The following is a 16,881-nucleotide window of genomic DNA, read 5'->3' as shown; positions in this document are numbered from 1 at the left end:
TCTAACAGCCATAGCTGCCACAAAAATGCATTATTAGGTCTTCAAATGAGAACAGTTTGTGACCATAAGCTTCTCTTGAGATCTTGTGAATACAGTAGCATTTTTTCTAATTGGCCATCAGGCTGTGGACAGATATTGTAACAGTTTCTTTAGAATATTTTTTTGTTCTACTTCTGTTAATTTGCATATCAGTGGAAGAAAAGCGGCACTTCCTGCCAGTAATTAGTTGCAACTTTGAATTTAAAGAAACGAACAGGCTACACCATTGTGGGTGACTGGATGGTGGCAAGAAGGCAGCAGAAAGGAGCCACTCCCCTTGCCTTCAGAAAGTGCTTTTAGTTTTAAGTCGGCAACATTTTTACCCATGCGTGACAGAGATTAGCTGTTTTCCCTAGTCTAATATTTCTTCTAACAAATTCTCCTATTACTTTTTTTTTCATTGACAATCACCAGATTCACTCTAAAATCCAGCCCTGCTCCTCTGGAGGTGGATGTTCTGTCTTAAGCAGTTACAGTGATAGAGCAGAAAGAAAGTACAGTACTGTATAGAAATTCAATTGTTTCCTGGTTACATGCAGTGTGTGTGTGGGGTGTGTGTGTGTGTCAGTAGTCACAACAAGGCCCGAGGCTCCAGGCATTTGGAGACCTAGAATGTGAGGCCTTTTTGTGTGTTGGTTCTAAATATCACTTTGAGTTTTCCATTACCATCATGTTCAAACTGGCAGCAGAACACCCTGTTCAAGTTAATCTGGATTGAAAAGTCTACATTCAAGCCAGAAGCAGGGGGCGTCAGGTATGAAATGCTGCCACAATATGAAAGAAGAGTTGGGACAGAGAAAAACACAAAGGAGTGTGAACATGGCAGGCAAAGCAAAATCTCATGTGTACATAGGATATACAGTATTATCCAAAAACCAGGGAGCCAGAAGGTTGGAAAGCAAACATGATAAGATGTGGTGATGAAGAAAGTTATACCCTGTTTCCCTGAAAATAAGACTTAACCTTAAAATAAGCCCTAGTATGATTGTTCATGATGCTTGTAATATAAGCCCTACCCCAAAAATAAGCCCTAGTTAAGTGAAACCCTGCCCTCCACCATTGTGCAGCAACCAGAAGATGACATGACTGTATTTGAATAAACATAGATTGTTGTACATGGAAAAAAAATAAAACATTACCTGAAAATAAGCCCTACTGCTTTTTTTGGAGCAAAAATTAATATAAGACCCTTGTCTTATTTTCAGGGAAATACGGTACTAAAAGAAAACAGGAGAAAGGCAAGTGTCTACATTCCCTCAATGGCTCGATATCGCTTTAAACTGAATTGTAGTTGTATTGCTTATATTTCTGGTAAAGATTAAGTAGCACATTTCAAGTTTCCATTTCCATACAATTTATCGTGTGATATATCTGCCAGATAGCTGCTTTCTGGGCTAGAAAGTATTGCTGAAGTTTTTTAAAATGTTGTTACCCATATCTTTTAATCACTTGTGCTGTCCTTTTTTGCACAGGAAGAACATTGTCTTGTTGCAGCACTTTTACTCTCACTTATATTGTTTTAAACCTCCTTACCACACAATGAAACATCTCCGTTTCTGCACAACACATACCAGGAACCATACATCCAAAGTGAAGTCTTTAAATGTTACTCTTTGCATGTGCATACAGTGATATGGTACAACAAATAGAAAGGTTTTAGGACACTTTAACAGGGTAGATGTAACATTTTAATTGGGGCTATATTCTGATGTTTCTTTTTAAGATAGGATAATATCTTGCAGAGTTTTGATTTTTGTTTGAAAACCTACAGCTGTGCAACGGAAATGCAGGGACTTAAGGAGCAGAATTAGTTTCAAGTCTTCCCAGAGTAGACCGCCCCTTATTGTCTGAACAACTGACAGTTATATTCTCAATGATTCACTCAGACATTGGTAAGAGAAAGAATAAAATAGGTTTCAGTTGAACAGATGGAAAACAATGTACTGAACAAAAACGGGCTGTTTACAGCAATAGGCCCCAGCAGACTCACACTGCTTGCTTCCAGCAGACTCTCGCCGATTGCACTCACATAACTGCACTAACTGTGCTAACTGCCAGAAGACTAAAAAGAGACAGAGAGAGGAAAAGACACTTAAGCAGAGAGGCAGGGCCCTCTTTGAAATCAGAGGCAGGAAAGGAACGATTGGTTACTGCTGGATCAATTGATCAAGGCCCCTTCCCAGCCAAACATATCTAAGACAGCATACAAAATTGAAATAACTCCAATTTAATAAGGGTGATGTGCCACTTAAAATATGTCAGCACATCAGGACCATATGGTCTAGCATTGCAGTATTTGCTGCATTATTTGGAGGTTTCAGTTTCAGCTCTTTAGATGATTAATCTACTAACATGTTAAACATAAAGTCTTCTTGTTATGTGCCATCAAGTTACTTCCAATTTAACCCTGGGATAACAACCTCCAAAAGGTCCTATGATTAACATACCTGCTTCAGTTTTGCAAACTAAAGACTGTGGTCTACTTTTCTAAGTCAGTCCATCTCATGTTCCCCTTTTTCTTCAGATTAAAGTCCACCCCATGGTTAATCAGGGTTGTGATTATCCAGGCAGCACAAATGTGTCCCCTTCATCTGTGTGCCAAATTTGATGAAGAAACCCTTCTATTGTGTACTCAAAGTTTTCAGCATTTTCAAAGCGAAACCCATTGTAATTTCCTTTACCAGTGAGACCCATAGGGAGCCAGAACTGAAAATGTCAAAACATACATATACTGTACTATAGTAGTGGCAGGATGCAGATTTATTTTTTTAAATCTTTTTTGGGGTAGTAGTTTATTTGTATAAGAGAAACTCTCATATCTCAGAGAAATGCTGCCTTTTCTTCAATATCCTCCAAAAAAGTAGCTATATTCTAGATTTATATGTAAAACAAGGTATATAAAATCAATTAAGTTAGAGTGTTATATTTAGGTTTTATTGGTCTTAACTATGGTGAATCAACTGATAAGTCAAAGTTGTGGCAGAGAGGGGCTGAAATTGTGGCAGATGTGTCACTTTGCCAGTGGAAAAGTGGCCTAACAGTGGAGCAATATGGCCTCTTCTGGATTTCACAGGCAGATGGTCCCAGCATGATTGCTGCATCAGCTAATGGTTTTCTACCAGCATTGGGAGCCCAAAAAATGCATATTGGGTGAGGCCATGGATCCATCAGAGCCTCGAATTGCCCCAGCCAACTGTGACATTGCAGTAGTCCCAATATCAGTAATTCCCTCTCATTATTATTACGATTAACAGAGATGAAAATAAAAAGAAAATCAGGAGAGAATCTTTTTAAAAAGTTGTCCTCCTCCTGAAAACGAAGAGGACTTGGGGTGTGGCAGATGCTCTGCTGTGGAATCTCGCTATCACCATAGTTGTAGGATTACTCTGCATAAATTTGCAAAGGAGAAAAAAAACTACTATTCCTAAGAAAAATGTATACTTCATTACGGATTACACATTTATGGATAGTAAATATTCTGTTAGGAGAGGCATCTTGCTTCTTTCCCAAACAGAGAAGAATTTGGTTGTATTTGCATTCTGCAAGATTTCCTGAAAAATCTAAAGGGGCTAAAATATATTTCAACATTGAAATCTAATAATCTCGTTGTGAAGGAGAAATAGAAAAGAGGAGAAGGGACGAGAGTGCACTGTCCCTGCAAATAACAGTGTCACAGGAAGAGGGAGTGAGAAAGGAAACAGAAGGATTGATTGTAAAGAGGAATGAGGAGAAAGAAGCAGAGGAGAAAGAAGTGAAGGTGGAAGTTTGTTTGGTAGAAGAAGGAAAGGGAAGGAAGGGGAGGAGTTAACATTACCGGTATGGGAGGATAAAAAGGAGGAGGTAAAAGGGAGAGTATGCTTTGTACTGTGGAAAGGGATGAAAAAGGAAGGAGAATCTACTTATGGAAAAGCTCGTGAGTTATTGCAGGATTTCCACAACCTGAAAGTAGGGAGATTACTACCTGATCCTGACCTGGAAGAAAAGAAAGCAACAATAACAGAAATGCAGGAATGGACAGTGGTGGTTTTCCCGAGCGGGCAAGGACACTGGAGGAGGGTGATCAGACCCCGATGCATCATTCAATCAACCACCGTGTGAGGAGGATTGGGCTCGATACAATCTGTGCCGTGAGGAACGCTCCACTGAGGAAGCCAACAGACAAAGAACAATTCGAGTCAGCCCCACAATAGACTCTCCGAAGTTACCCTTTGAATTTTTACCATCACCCAATTTGAGCTGTTTTGGCCCAATTGAAGTTGTCGTTGAATCTCCGAATGTTAAATCAAATAAATTTGTTGATTGTTCAGATGGCTCTTCTTGGTTATTTCAAAATTCAAATGAACCTAATCACACTGGTCAGTTGAGCATTTTTTAGTAATTCAAAATGCTCCACTGATTCCTCTAAATATTTGTTTGTTTATTTATTTGTGCACAACTTTTCATCCTTTTTGAATGGCAGGGCAGGATACAATAAATAAGCATGGCAAAAATACAATCATAAAACAATGAATAAGATCCATAAAATTTAACTTCCAACCGATTAAGATGCTGGGATAAACAAAAATGGGTTTTTTTGCCTGGCGTCAAAAAGACTATAAAGTTGGCACCAGGCAAACCCCTCTAGGGAGAATGCTCCATAGCTGGAAACAATTAATCAATTAAATGTTGCAGACCTAATTTCTATAAATCATTCAGCCGCTCCAGTGCATAGTTATACTTCACCAATTTATCTGCATTGATTCCAATGTACTTTTTTCTGAGTGGCAACAGGATTTTTTTTTTTTTTGCACTGTCTGAAATGGCCCACCCAACCTTTTCATGCCAAGGCTCTGGTCTACATGTCAGTCTTCAGGCCCTTGAAATACCATTGTTTAGAATGGGGATTGGGAATGTATGGCCATCAAAAGTTGCATCACCTTTTGTTGGCCCCAGCCACCGTAGCCAGTGATAATTGAGGATAAGGTACGTTCTTAGAAGAAAAAGAAAAAAGGGGAAAAAAAAGAATTCACTTCATGATTTCTCTGGAAGGGGGTGGGGGAAAGAGATCTTTAATATGGTGTGGCCGGTTGGCCTTATTTGTCAGGTGTTTCTGTAACATCATTCATGTACTCTACTCCTGTACGGGGAAAATGCTGCTTGTCCAGTACACTTGGGGGAAACTGCCAGTCATTTCAGTTGATAAATGTAGGTCTACCCGTCTCAAGGGGTGCTATAATACTACTTCTAGAACATCCATGATATTACCAGGTCTTCCCCCTGATATTACTTGTAACAATTTTCCAGTTTGTTTTCAATTAGTGTTACCCAATCAGGATTGGACAGCCTGAAATACCTGATCTCTGGTGATCTGAGTTGTAATCCCATGGGAACGGAACACAGTTATTATTAATGAACCGCTGGCGTATTTACCTGTTTAACTATGAGTAATTTAATTATTGATCAAGGCTGTCTCATGGATCTTGCCCCTCACTGAGGGATTGATTCTTCAGGATGTTAAGCACACTTTGTTCTGGCAAAGAAAGGCAACAGGTGGTTCCCAGGCAGTGGGCTGTTCTCACTAGGACAGGTAAAAGCCACATCCTTCGGCTACCTGTCTTTCTCCCAAATGCATTTGAAAAGGACAATGGTGTGTAAAGGGTCTGAGCGTTTTCTCTTACACCACAGAGCCTTGTGAAACTACCTATAGGCAGGTACAAAATGTTGTGTAAGACATCCTTTTTGGAGTTCAGACTCATTAAGAGAAGCTTCTAAGGTAGAGCAGGCCCACCCCCATCTTTAGATAATTGCTTTTCTGTGAGTGGAGGCATTGGACTAGTGTGCTCTCGTCAATGTATGTGGGCTCCTCAGACTTTATAGCACCACTGGAACTCTGTTCAGGTGCTTAGTCTTAAGGGTGATGGAGATGGAGACGTGCACATGCGGCCTGCCTGCTACCCCATCCAGAAGTCCTGCAGATCCTCACATGTTCAGCACAAAGGTCTGCATAGGCATTGTAAGCAGACAGAGCAGAACACACAGCATTTCGAGACTAGTGCTCTGACTAAGGACAGCCACGGATCACAGAAATGGTGAAAGTGCATTCAGCTGAATGGGCTTACAAATGTCTATGGAGACTGTCACATTGAACAAAGGAGCTCTGCCGATTTGAGGCATGGAGGCACAATTTACATGCACCCCCACATCACCACTACCCTTTAAGGCCACCATACCTCTGGGCTGAATCCCTAAACACAGCATTCATAAGGCTAATATTAATAGGGCAATCCTATTCATCTCTTCCCTGGATGGGTGCCAGGCAGAGGAAGGTCTGTATTTCTGGAAGGTGCACAAGAAGGGTTATAAAGAACAAACACATTTCAGACACAATATATCAAAAATTCACTGTTTTTATTTTCTGTCGATATTCATGAGAATGTTAAGGATATGCTGCACACAGAGCTTGGGAATGTTTCTCTTCTTTTTACAAATTGCAGAATACTCCAACCCACATGGCCAGTGGCTACGCCACTGGGAGAGTCTGGTTCTTGTTTTCTTAAATGTTTATACTCTCCCCCCCCCCAATTCTCCATTCTGGGAGTTCCACCTGACAGATACCTAAATGTGGTTCATAAGGAATAAAGATCTAATCTGGAAGATTACATGGTTTAGTTTAGGCCTGGCTCCATGTAGCTTACTGTTCAAAATGGAAGCTGTCTCCCTGCTTGTTGGGAACATCTTTTTTTAAACAGGAAACTAGGTGAAGCGTCTGTCTGTCTGTCTGTCTGTCTGTCTGTCTGTCTGTCTGTCTGTCTGTCTATCTATCTATCTATCTATCTATCTATCTATCTATCTATCTATCTATCTATCTATCTATCTATCTATCTATCTATCTATCTATCTATCTATCTATCTATCTATCTGTAGGGGTCCCAAGACTGCTCATAACAATTAAAACTGTACAGCAACAACACTTTTAAAATACTATACAAAACCATATTAAAAGCAATTAAATATTAATCAAGATTAAAAACAATTTTAAACATTTTTAAAACATGTCTAAATTTCATAAATAAAGTGTTCAAGGAGTAATCTTACCAGTTCCACACTCCAGTGCTCCAGTCCCACAGCGAATCTTAATGGCTGAGCAAGGATTCCAACCCTTCTGTCCAAAATCCTAGCCCATCACTCTATCCACTACACCACACTGGGTATTTTGTGTGGTGTGTGTGTGTGTGTGTGTGTGTGTCTGTGTCTGTGTCTGTGTCTGTGTCTGTGTCTGTGTCTGTGTCTGTGTCTGTCTGTCTCTGTGTGTGTGTATGTGTGTGTCTGTGTGTGTGTGTGTGTGTGTGTGTGTGAGAGAGAGAGAGAGAGACAGAGACAGAGACAGAGACAGAGACAGAGAGATAGAAAGAGAAGCGACATTTTTCCTGCCTCAGATGGCAGGATGTCTTTTTCCAGTGTCACATCTGAGAGCTTTAGAAGGATCTTTGAAAGTTCTTGTGGCACAGAAACCAGGCCCTCTGGCCATATGGCTGTGGCCACGAACCAGGGAACTGTTTGGGATTTATTTCTTTGTTTGTTTGTTTGTCTGTTTGTTTAAAACATGTTTTCTAGAGAGTAAAATGAGAGTACACCACAGGAAGCACACAAGAGAGTGAGAGAGAGAGGAAGAAGGAGAGAGAAAGCATCTAATGGGAAGATGTCAGCATTTTCTTAAGAACAGATAGTTCTTAAGAAACAGTTGCAACACAGGTATGGTTAAATAAAAATGAATATTGCCGGAACAGGAGCCAAGCAATAAACATATCTGGGGTGATTTTCCTTTGCTTCCCTCAGGTCCTTTCCATGCATACTGTTCTTTTTAGACCTAAGCATACCATTATCGGGTTCCTCTTCTCAGACCATTGAAATAAGACAATTTCCAATGTAACCCTTCCAGAAGTTTTCAAAACTGGTTTTGAAATAGTCATGGTTTTCCTCTTGACATTTTCTTTGTCTTCTCTCTTTTTAACAGCCCACTGTGCTTTTCCTCCTGCTCTATCACTAGAAGGTAACAGAAGGGCAGAATGCATGTGCCTCGTGCATTTGTAAATATAGCCCTCAAGGGCAGAGATGCATGGATGTATGTGTTGAGAGCCAGCCCTAAATCCCAGAAAGATATAAAGGCGTGATGACTTCTGTGGGGGAAGTGACAAAGCCTGTGAGAAGAGTTAGAGAGAAAGGCCTAGCATTACTGTGTGTTGTTAGTGTACCAGAATGAAAATAGTTCAGGAAAGTGGCTAGGCTTTTCACACTGATAGTTCTCACTCAGGGTCAAACTAGACAATACATACAGCACGGCATTAGAAGCTGAAAGCACTAGTTTCCTAGTGACGCAATTTACTTTGAGTTTTCTGCAAGTGAAGTCCCGATTTCCCTCTCAATAACCAATCACACAATAAAGGAAGTTACAGGAGTAAAGGAAAGTTCATACGATGACAAACAGATATCAGGAATTTCTGCTTCTAGCAACACACTAGTTGTATCATCTACTTTGTCACCCAGGAAATTGAGCTTCTACTGACTTACATGAAATCCTTATGTCTCCATTTTGTTCATTCCAGAAACAAGGCAAATGTACAATCGCTTGGATGTTGGCTTCCCACTTACCTCTTTTAAAATATACATATAAAATAAATATTTTTAAAAATATAGTTAGTTAGTTAGTTTAGTTACTTAGTTAGCTAGTTAGTTAGTTAGTTAGTTAGTTAGTTAGTTAGTTTGTTTGTTTGTTTGTTTGTTTGTTTGTTTTCTGTAAACACCCCCCCCATTAGTGCATGACTATTCTGGGTGGCTTACAGATAAAACAAATATTAATATATTAAATGAGCATTTAACAAACAACAATAAACTTCAAGAAGCATAAATTTTAAAAGTGAAATGCAGAATGTGAGACAGAATAAACAACTATCAAACAGGAGGAACAAAAAAAAAAGGGGGGGGAGCCTTAGGCAGGGTTGCCAAAAAGTCCTCTTTATAGAGCAATGTTTTTAAATGATTTTTCAGATGGAGGGAGGGAGCCAGGCACAGCTCTACCGGCAGTTGGTTCCAGAGCATTGGCACCACAGCATAGAAGGCCCTACTTCTGATGTATTATTTCCTGGCCTTTCTTGGAATGACTGTCTGGAGATGTGTGGCCTAGGAGGACCTCATGGAGTGGGCAGAAAGCAGACCTTGGGGGAAAGATGTTCTGACACGTAATGTGGTCCCAGACCATGAAGGTGAGCATGGCTAAAGAGAATGAATGGAGTCAACTACCTTCATTGGTAGCTAACAAGCAAGAAGAGGAAAGGAATCCAGTTCCCTTGCCGAAAAGCTAACTATTACCCTATGCAGGCGTTACGAATTTCAAAGCATGGAGAAGACATGGGGATGGATGCTCTGGTCCCAATCACCTCACCTCTAACTTCCCCATGGTGACTACAAAGCTCTAAACAGAGACTATGATCCACATTTGGATATATGCTATTTCAACTCTTCATGCATTTGGGAGCTCTACATCTTTAGGGTTTGCCGTATGGCTGAGGAGCGTAACCCTATGCAGCCAAACATGGTTAGTTTCTCTTCAGAACTTCCTAGTCCAGAGAGAGAACAGGATTATAAAATATGGGAAAAAGGGAAGTGGGAAAGGCGGGATGGGAGCAAGCATCCCAATGTTCTATGTGTTCTGTTTTCTTATGCTTGCACGAGTCTCATCTTTCTTCAGAAATTCAACATGGCTCTGCTCTATCCCCTTATGCAATTTTCATCAAGTGAAAATGCTGGGAAGATGTCTTGAAACTCACAGGCTAACTTCTTGTGCTTATATAGGTCAGCTGCGTGTGTGTGTGTGGGGGGAGAGATTTCCGTTTCATGGGTAGCTTACCAAAAGTAGAATGGAATCTTCCCCCCCCCCACCACCAAGATGTGTCACTCCAGGATAGATTATGTTTTCATGTGTCATTGCATTTTCATGTTTCATTGCATGCATTTTTGTGTTTTCATTGCATTGTCATTTTTAAAAAGTCCCTTGGAGCTTCTCTCTGGCACCATCTTCCCTGACATTTCTCAGCAAACAGCCATAATAACAACAGAGTACATTGCAACATCTGGCTCACATTAAGTTGCAAGCAATGCATACACGGAACACAGAGTCAAGGTTGAAGACGAAAGTGTATCAGTGTTGATAATTTTAAAGTCAAGAATCTTGAGATAAGTTATTGACAATTCTGACCCAGGAATTTTAGGTTGTAGCCTTCATATAAAGCAGAGACCTTGAGTGCCACCATATCCTGCACTGATGGGGGTTGATGCATATGCATGTGTGTGTATGCATACTTGCTCATGCAGGCACACTTTCTCATTGCATTTCTCAGCACACACACCTACATCCTCGCTCCTATTCCTTTCATTTTCCACTTATTAAGTCACTCTTACTTTTTTGAAGACTGTGCTCCTGTGAAAAGTAGAAGCATTGAGAGCTTCTAGAGCTGGGCTCCAGAGCATCTCCTAGAAGACACATTCCAGGGCATCTCCTGTGGCAATATTCTAAAAACAAGCAACAGCAAAGCTCTAAATCATTGGAGAAGTTAGGCAGGGTCAGCTTTGGTGGTGACAAGACAATATTTTTGGCAGAGTGGGACAAATCAGTAACAGTACAACTGTCTAAATCACTTTAGCATTAATATTGGCAGTAAGGGAATCAGGAGGTCTGCACAAAAATATTTGGGTGGCACATGGGGTTCATGGAATTTCAGATTTACATGTGTTGACTGAAAAAACTGTTCACATTGTGCAGAGCTGGGAGGAGGGAGATCAGAAGGTATTACCCAAGACATGGCACCATAATAAAACAAAAAGACTCAATGCAAGAAATTGTTCCTGTTGCTTTCTTTTCTGAGTGGAAAAAACTGGGACTCATTGTGTACTTTGTGACATCTGACATTTGGAAGGAGCTATGAAATAGAACGGGAGGCAGTGGAAGATAGGACGGCCTGGCGTGCTCTGGTCCATGGGGTCGCGAAGAGTCGGACACGACTAAACAACTAAATGACAACGATGAAATAGAAGGAGCAAGCAAAAAATAATCACACGTGCAAGTTTTAAGCATAGGATCAATTTCATCCAGTTCTTTGTCTTTAAGACAACATCAAGATCTTGTTAGGTTTGGGAAACTGGTTGCCCTCAAGACCCTCGAAATCCTGCAAATGTTTGGTTTTTTGCACACAAGTTCCATTGCTGGTATTAAAACTGAGGTGTTTATAGCATCAGGCAGAATCTCAGCTCTGTTAATGGCCATCCCATAACATAACTCATCTCGTACAAGTTGTACAACAGCAAGAGTGCCCACTTCTGCATTCTCCCTATTATGTCAGCTATTAAAACCACCCCTATTTAAATTCAAAATATCTGACAAGCCTCCATGGCTTCATGTCCCAGAAAATTTTGTTGTTATTTTAAGTTCCACTTCCGCAGAAACACATGAGTTGGCCTATGTCTTCCTATGAATATGTGTGTGTGTTCTAAAGTATTACTCTTTATGAGCATGAATTTTCCTTTCCAAGTTATGTGTGTGTATAGTAGATATCTTTTGGTCATCTTGCCAGCACTCCTTTCAACATCATACTGCAAACTGCCACGTTAAAAGGGGAAAAGAAAAAGAAAGACAACTGTGAGGAGAGGAAACCTGGAGCAGAAGAGTAAAAATACTTGGAGGGAATGATTGCAAGAAGGCAAAATGCTGAGTTAGAGACATTTTGTGAAATTGAACAAATGGGCCACCAAAAAGAAAAAAAGTGGTTTATCCCTGGCTAATATCAAGAGAAAAGCTTGAGAGACTGTGTTTCCAAAGAATGCTGATAACAACAAATGGAAGCCATTTGTTACTGACTCGTGATAAGATGATGTATCAGTCAAAGAAGACCAGTCCTGAGCTATAAGGTACAGGAGTAAACCTCGGAAATTATTGGAAAGACAACTATAAAGCAGACCAAAGAAACTTTTTGGGGAGGGGGGCTTGGACTACAGTTCTCAGAATCCCCTAGCCAACATGGCTAGATATTTCTTAGCTCTCAGATTTTAGCTGGTTAGGGGTGAAGGAACCATTCTGAGGGGAGAGCACCAATCCTTCCCTCTCCTCTCCTATCTCTTCGGTTGCACCAGCTGCCTCTTTGTTACTTCTTCACTCTTCTGTTCTGTTTTTCTTTCTTCCTATTCACAAATTGCTCCCTTCTGCTCCTGGCACCCATCTTACATGGCGGGAAAGAATGCCAACAAGGCTATAAAAGCCAATAGGATTCCCTGGCAGTTCATGATATGGTGTCCCCTGAATGGCAAGACCTTGGGAGAGACATCCCGGTCATCCAATGGGTAGATCAGTCCCATTTCTCATATATAGACAGTACATTGTGACCTGATTCTGACACTGTCTACGGTCAACTTGAAGTTCTCCCAGAACAATATTATTTCTTTGAAAGTGTAGAAAAATGAGTCAAATTCTGAAAAGTGAGAACTGTTATTTGCTTGAGGGGCTGGATAGGAGTGAGGAAGAGAGTTCAATTTGCCCTGTGCCTTTGGGCAAGTCCCAAAATGAGACATCTTCAAAGCGGACTAACCCACATATTTATACTGTACTTTTAAGCTTCATCAGAAAATTGAGTTTGGAAAGACACAAATTTTGTGTGTCTTCAAAATTTGAAATACTTTCCCCTAACACTCTGTATAAGGAAACAGGGGGTTAAAAAGAGGAGCATGAGGGAGGAGGCAGTGCAGTTTTGTGACTGACAGCTGCATTTTCTAATCAATGGTTTTGCCAGAGCCTTCTAAGGAGCTTTTAAGGAGAGATGCTGAAATAATGTATTGCCAGACAATGTGCAGTTCTCTATGATAACTCTCTCCCAAAAGCAGGAATGTTGAAAGTGTTTCTGAGGAGTCTGTGAGCCCTGGGACTGGCAAAGCAATAGATGCCAGCTTGAAGAATGATGGATGTTCAAGGCATTCTGCCTATGCCAGTCCAGACTTCATTCACCTTCATCCTTGAACTCTGTCCTATTGCACTTGCATTGACCCTATTTTCCATTCATCATAGCTTCATAGCCCATATATTCTTCTGAAATTCTGCATACAAATAACAAAACAACAACAACAACACAATTTTTCATTAAGGGAACAAATTCTCCCATACCAACAATTTGAAGCATGCTCTTCTCTGAAACTAGTACAGTTTTACTTCTGATTTTTTTCCTCATATTTTCTTAATTAGGAGAATCTCCATGCCATAACTGTTTAAAAAACAGTTAAAAACTTGGCTATTTAAGCAGGCCTTCCCTCCAGTCAGCTAAGTTTTTTATTTTTTCTTTCTTCCTTCTTATTCCATTTTGCTAACTTTTAATCTAATTGTATTAATATTTTAATTGTATTTTATGATTATCTATATTTTATATTGTCCATTTTATGTTGTTAGCCGCCCCGAGTAGACATGGTCTAGAGGGGCGGGGTATAAATAAATAAATAAATAAATAAATAAATAAATAAATAAATAAATAAATAAATAAATAAATAAAATAGTGTCATTCTCATAGCAATAGCCCTGTCCCCAGACCCAGGAGGTTTAAGGCTTTTTAGGGAGAAATCCCCAAATTGTAGAAGCTGCTCTTGCACAAAACTCTCTGCACTTATTCTTCTGAGTCTCAGTGTACTCATTCGCCTCAGAGAAGGCAACTATTCCTGAAATGCCATCTAAATTTGCCAAGAAATTTAAAAGTCTGCCATCAAGTCCTTTTAAAAATAAAAATGTAGAGGCATGTAGCACAAAACATGATAACATACATGTCAGATTTTGCATGTGTGAACTCTTCCAGTGGGACCAGTATACCTGATAATTTCATCCAGTTGCAACAGTCAGGAAAATGATACAGTAGTGACTATGTGCTGATTTCTAAGGGGAGCCAAGGGGACGCACAATGTTTGGGAGCTGCAAACAGATTTGGATTTGGACCCAGATTGAAGCAGGAAGTCTCCAAATTAGTCAGAGCTGAACTGGGCTCTGAAGGAAACACTGTGGTTGGCTCACCTCTTTCCTTTGCCATCTCTGCCTTGGCACAGAAGAGACTGGTTGAGAAAGACTGTTATGCACACATTGACCTCACTGACTCAGAATGATATTCGGAGGTCACTGTAAATGAAATACCTGGAAGATAGGAAATGAAGTGCTACAGTTCAAGAAATAACATTTGAGAATCAAGCTCCTCTGTTTTTTTCTCACAGCCCTGCAGAAAAAGTTCACACAAATGTAAATAGGGATGCAGGGCAACCCAGTGATCACTCTGCAGTTGTCATTCTAGATAATTGGAATCCAGTGGATACAGAGGGAAGGTAGATAGAAAGGAGGAAACAAGCTGAAATGTTTACACCAAAAATGTGTTAAGACTTCATTGAGAAAATTTTCTTACATGTCATTTGAAACTTTTCTCATCCAAGCACTGTGAGCTACAAGTTTGGTCCTGAGCCAAATTGTGAGAATAAATGCATAATCACTTCCTTTCTGAAAGAGCTTTGTTACCTATCACATTTCAGGGACTGTGTAACTGATCTTGTCTGACTTCTCCCACCCTTCACCCTGAAACAAGGAAATTCCCATCATACATTTTGCATTGTATTGCAGGTCAGTGTGAACAGGAGATCAGTAGAAGGAGCCATAGAACCAACACTGTGTTGTTCGGATGGCTTGGGATCGAAGCAGGAGACAACTCCCCATCAGCGTTTGAAGTCAAGAGCTACCTATGCCAAGCAAAAGGGGAGGACAATCCTCCACCTCAAACCATTGTCATGTTTCATACTAAAGAACATAACCAGTGAAGCCTTTTCTAATGGGGATATCCTACATCCACCAAAAGGTTTTGAAACCCACTTAGGCTAAGGAAGGTGTCCTTAACCTGAAGAAGTGCATTCTCTCTATGAAAGCTTGCTATTTGTTAAATTTTTCAGTGGTTCAATTAAAGGTATCATCCACACTTACATTTACATCTATCCTGCTTTCCAAAGGAACTTATAATAAAAAAGAAAATACAATTTAATAAACAAAGGATGCAGGGTAGCACTGCTAATACATGATGGAAAATATCATGAACTCAATAAATGGAAAGCTGGTATCAAGACTGCCAGGTGAACATGCGCATGTAGTCACATGCAAGAAGTGGCAAAGGTGGCCCTTCACATTACATGGCTGTTTAAACAGTATTTCCATTGTATATTACATGTAGGGAACTTGTGGCCCTCCAGACATTATTGGAATACAAAGCCCACCATCCTTCATGGTTGGCCAAAGCAGCTGGAGCTGAGAGGTGTTGGAGCCCCACAGTAACTCAAGAAGTACAGGTTTTGCTTTCTTGTTTGAGACAATAGATGGTCAACTGGGAGCATAAAGACATGGATTTCCATATGCAGATACTGTACATATTTGGGCAGTCTCCAAATCAAGCCACTTGGACAGAGACTTGATTTCAGATCCGATAGCCAGGATAGACTTTTACTTGAAGGCAAGCATTAGGCAGACAATTTACGGAAGCTTTTTTTGCACGATAAGAAAACAAGCAGCTTTGGAAAACAGATCCTGTGGTCATAGTTTACTATATGAACAGCCTAACTTTGTTGACTGTTTCTAATTATCATTATAAATAGCAATATCTCTGTGTATAGTATCATAGCCTATGCTTAAATTATAGGACAACTGGAAGATGCAATCCTTCCACAGTTTGTACTGGCCACCTGAGTTACTGTTTTAAGAAGGCTGCAAAGGAATCTGTAGCGAACAGCCCTGCCTTCACCTGTCCGTCACAGCTGAGCAGTGGAGAAGGAGCCAATGAGTGGATGGAAGGCGGTGCCAAGGGGGGAGGGGGCTGGATATAAAAGGCTGGTGTATGGAGTATGAAGAGAGATTCTGTGAGTGAGAGATTCTGTGAGTGAGAGAGAATCTGGTAGTGAGAGACTGTGTGAAACTTAAGAGTGAACTAAGAGTGAGCTAGAGATCTGTAAGGACGCTGAATGGAACAGAGAGTTGATAGAGCTTTAAAGTTAAAGTAGAATTGATTCAGATTCAAGTGATTAACAACCTGTGATTTACCTACTGTATATTAACCAGATGTTAACTTCCCTGATCAAATAAATAACTTAAGTTTCAAAAGTACACATGTCTCCTTGAGTGAATGGTATTGAGACAGCAATACTTGGTGGCAGCGAAGAAGCAAGAAGAGCAAGAACCTTGTGAAGGCCTGGGGAATAGGGGCTTCGGAGGAGATCGCCACATTATCCAATCAAATCAATTTCCCCAGCAATCGTGCCAGTTTTGGTCAGAGTTGCACAAAATAATTCACTTTCCTTAGTGGATACATATAGCAGGCTAGACCTAAAATACAATTGGGTGCAACACCCCCCTCCATATACACCTGATCCCTAAAGCCTTAGTGAGGCCATCTTTCTTGCAAACAAGGTGGATGCTTAATTTAAATTTGCGAGTTCTTCTTTGGCACCTGAAAGGTAATGAAAACACGAGGTATCCTGATTTTTCTAGGTACCGTGGGATTTGGAACGCACAGAAGGGCTGGCCTCTTTCAGATCGTGGGGCTTAGGGTAGGGATGCTATACCTGTAGACGTTGAATTAAAATGCCCAGGAACATCCTGTGTAGGGCGAGAGCATAAGAATGGCTGTGCCACTGCATACTGAAGGCCCTCTTCATCTACCACTCTGCTCACACAGTGGCCAACCAGCAGCCTATGGGATGACCACTAGGAGCACCTGAATGCAACTGCAGAGGCCATCTCATGTTCCTCAGCAATCGAGAGCACCT

This window comes from Pogona vitticeps, chromosome 1, assembly GCF_051106095.1.
Source record: "Pogona vitticeps strain Pit_001003342236 chromosome 1, PviZW2.1, whole genome shotgun sequence".
Taxonomy (NCBI): domain Eukaryota; kingdom Metazoa; phylum Chordata; class Lepidosauria; order Squamata; family Agamidae; genus Pogona; species Pogona vitticeps.
This window is presented reverse-complemented; position numbering follows the sequence as displayed.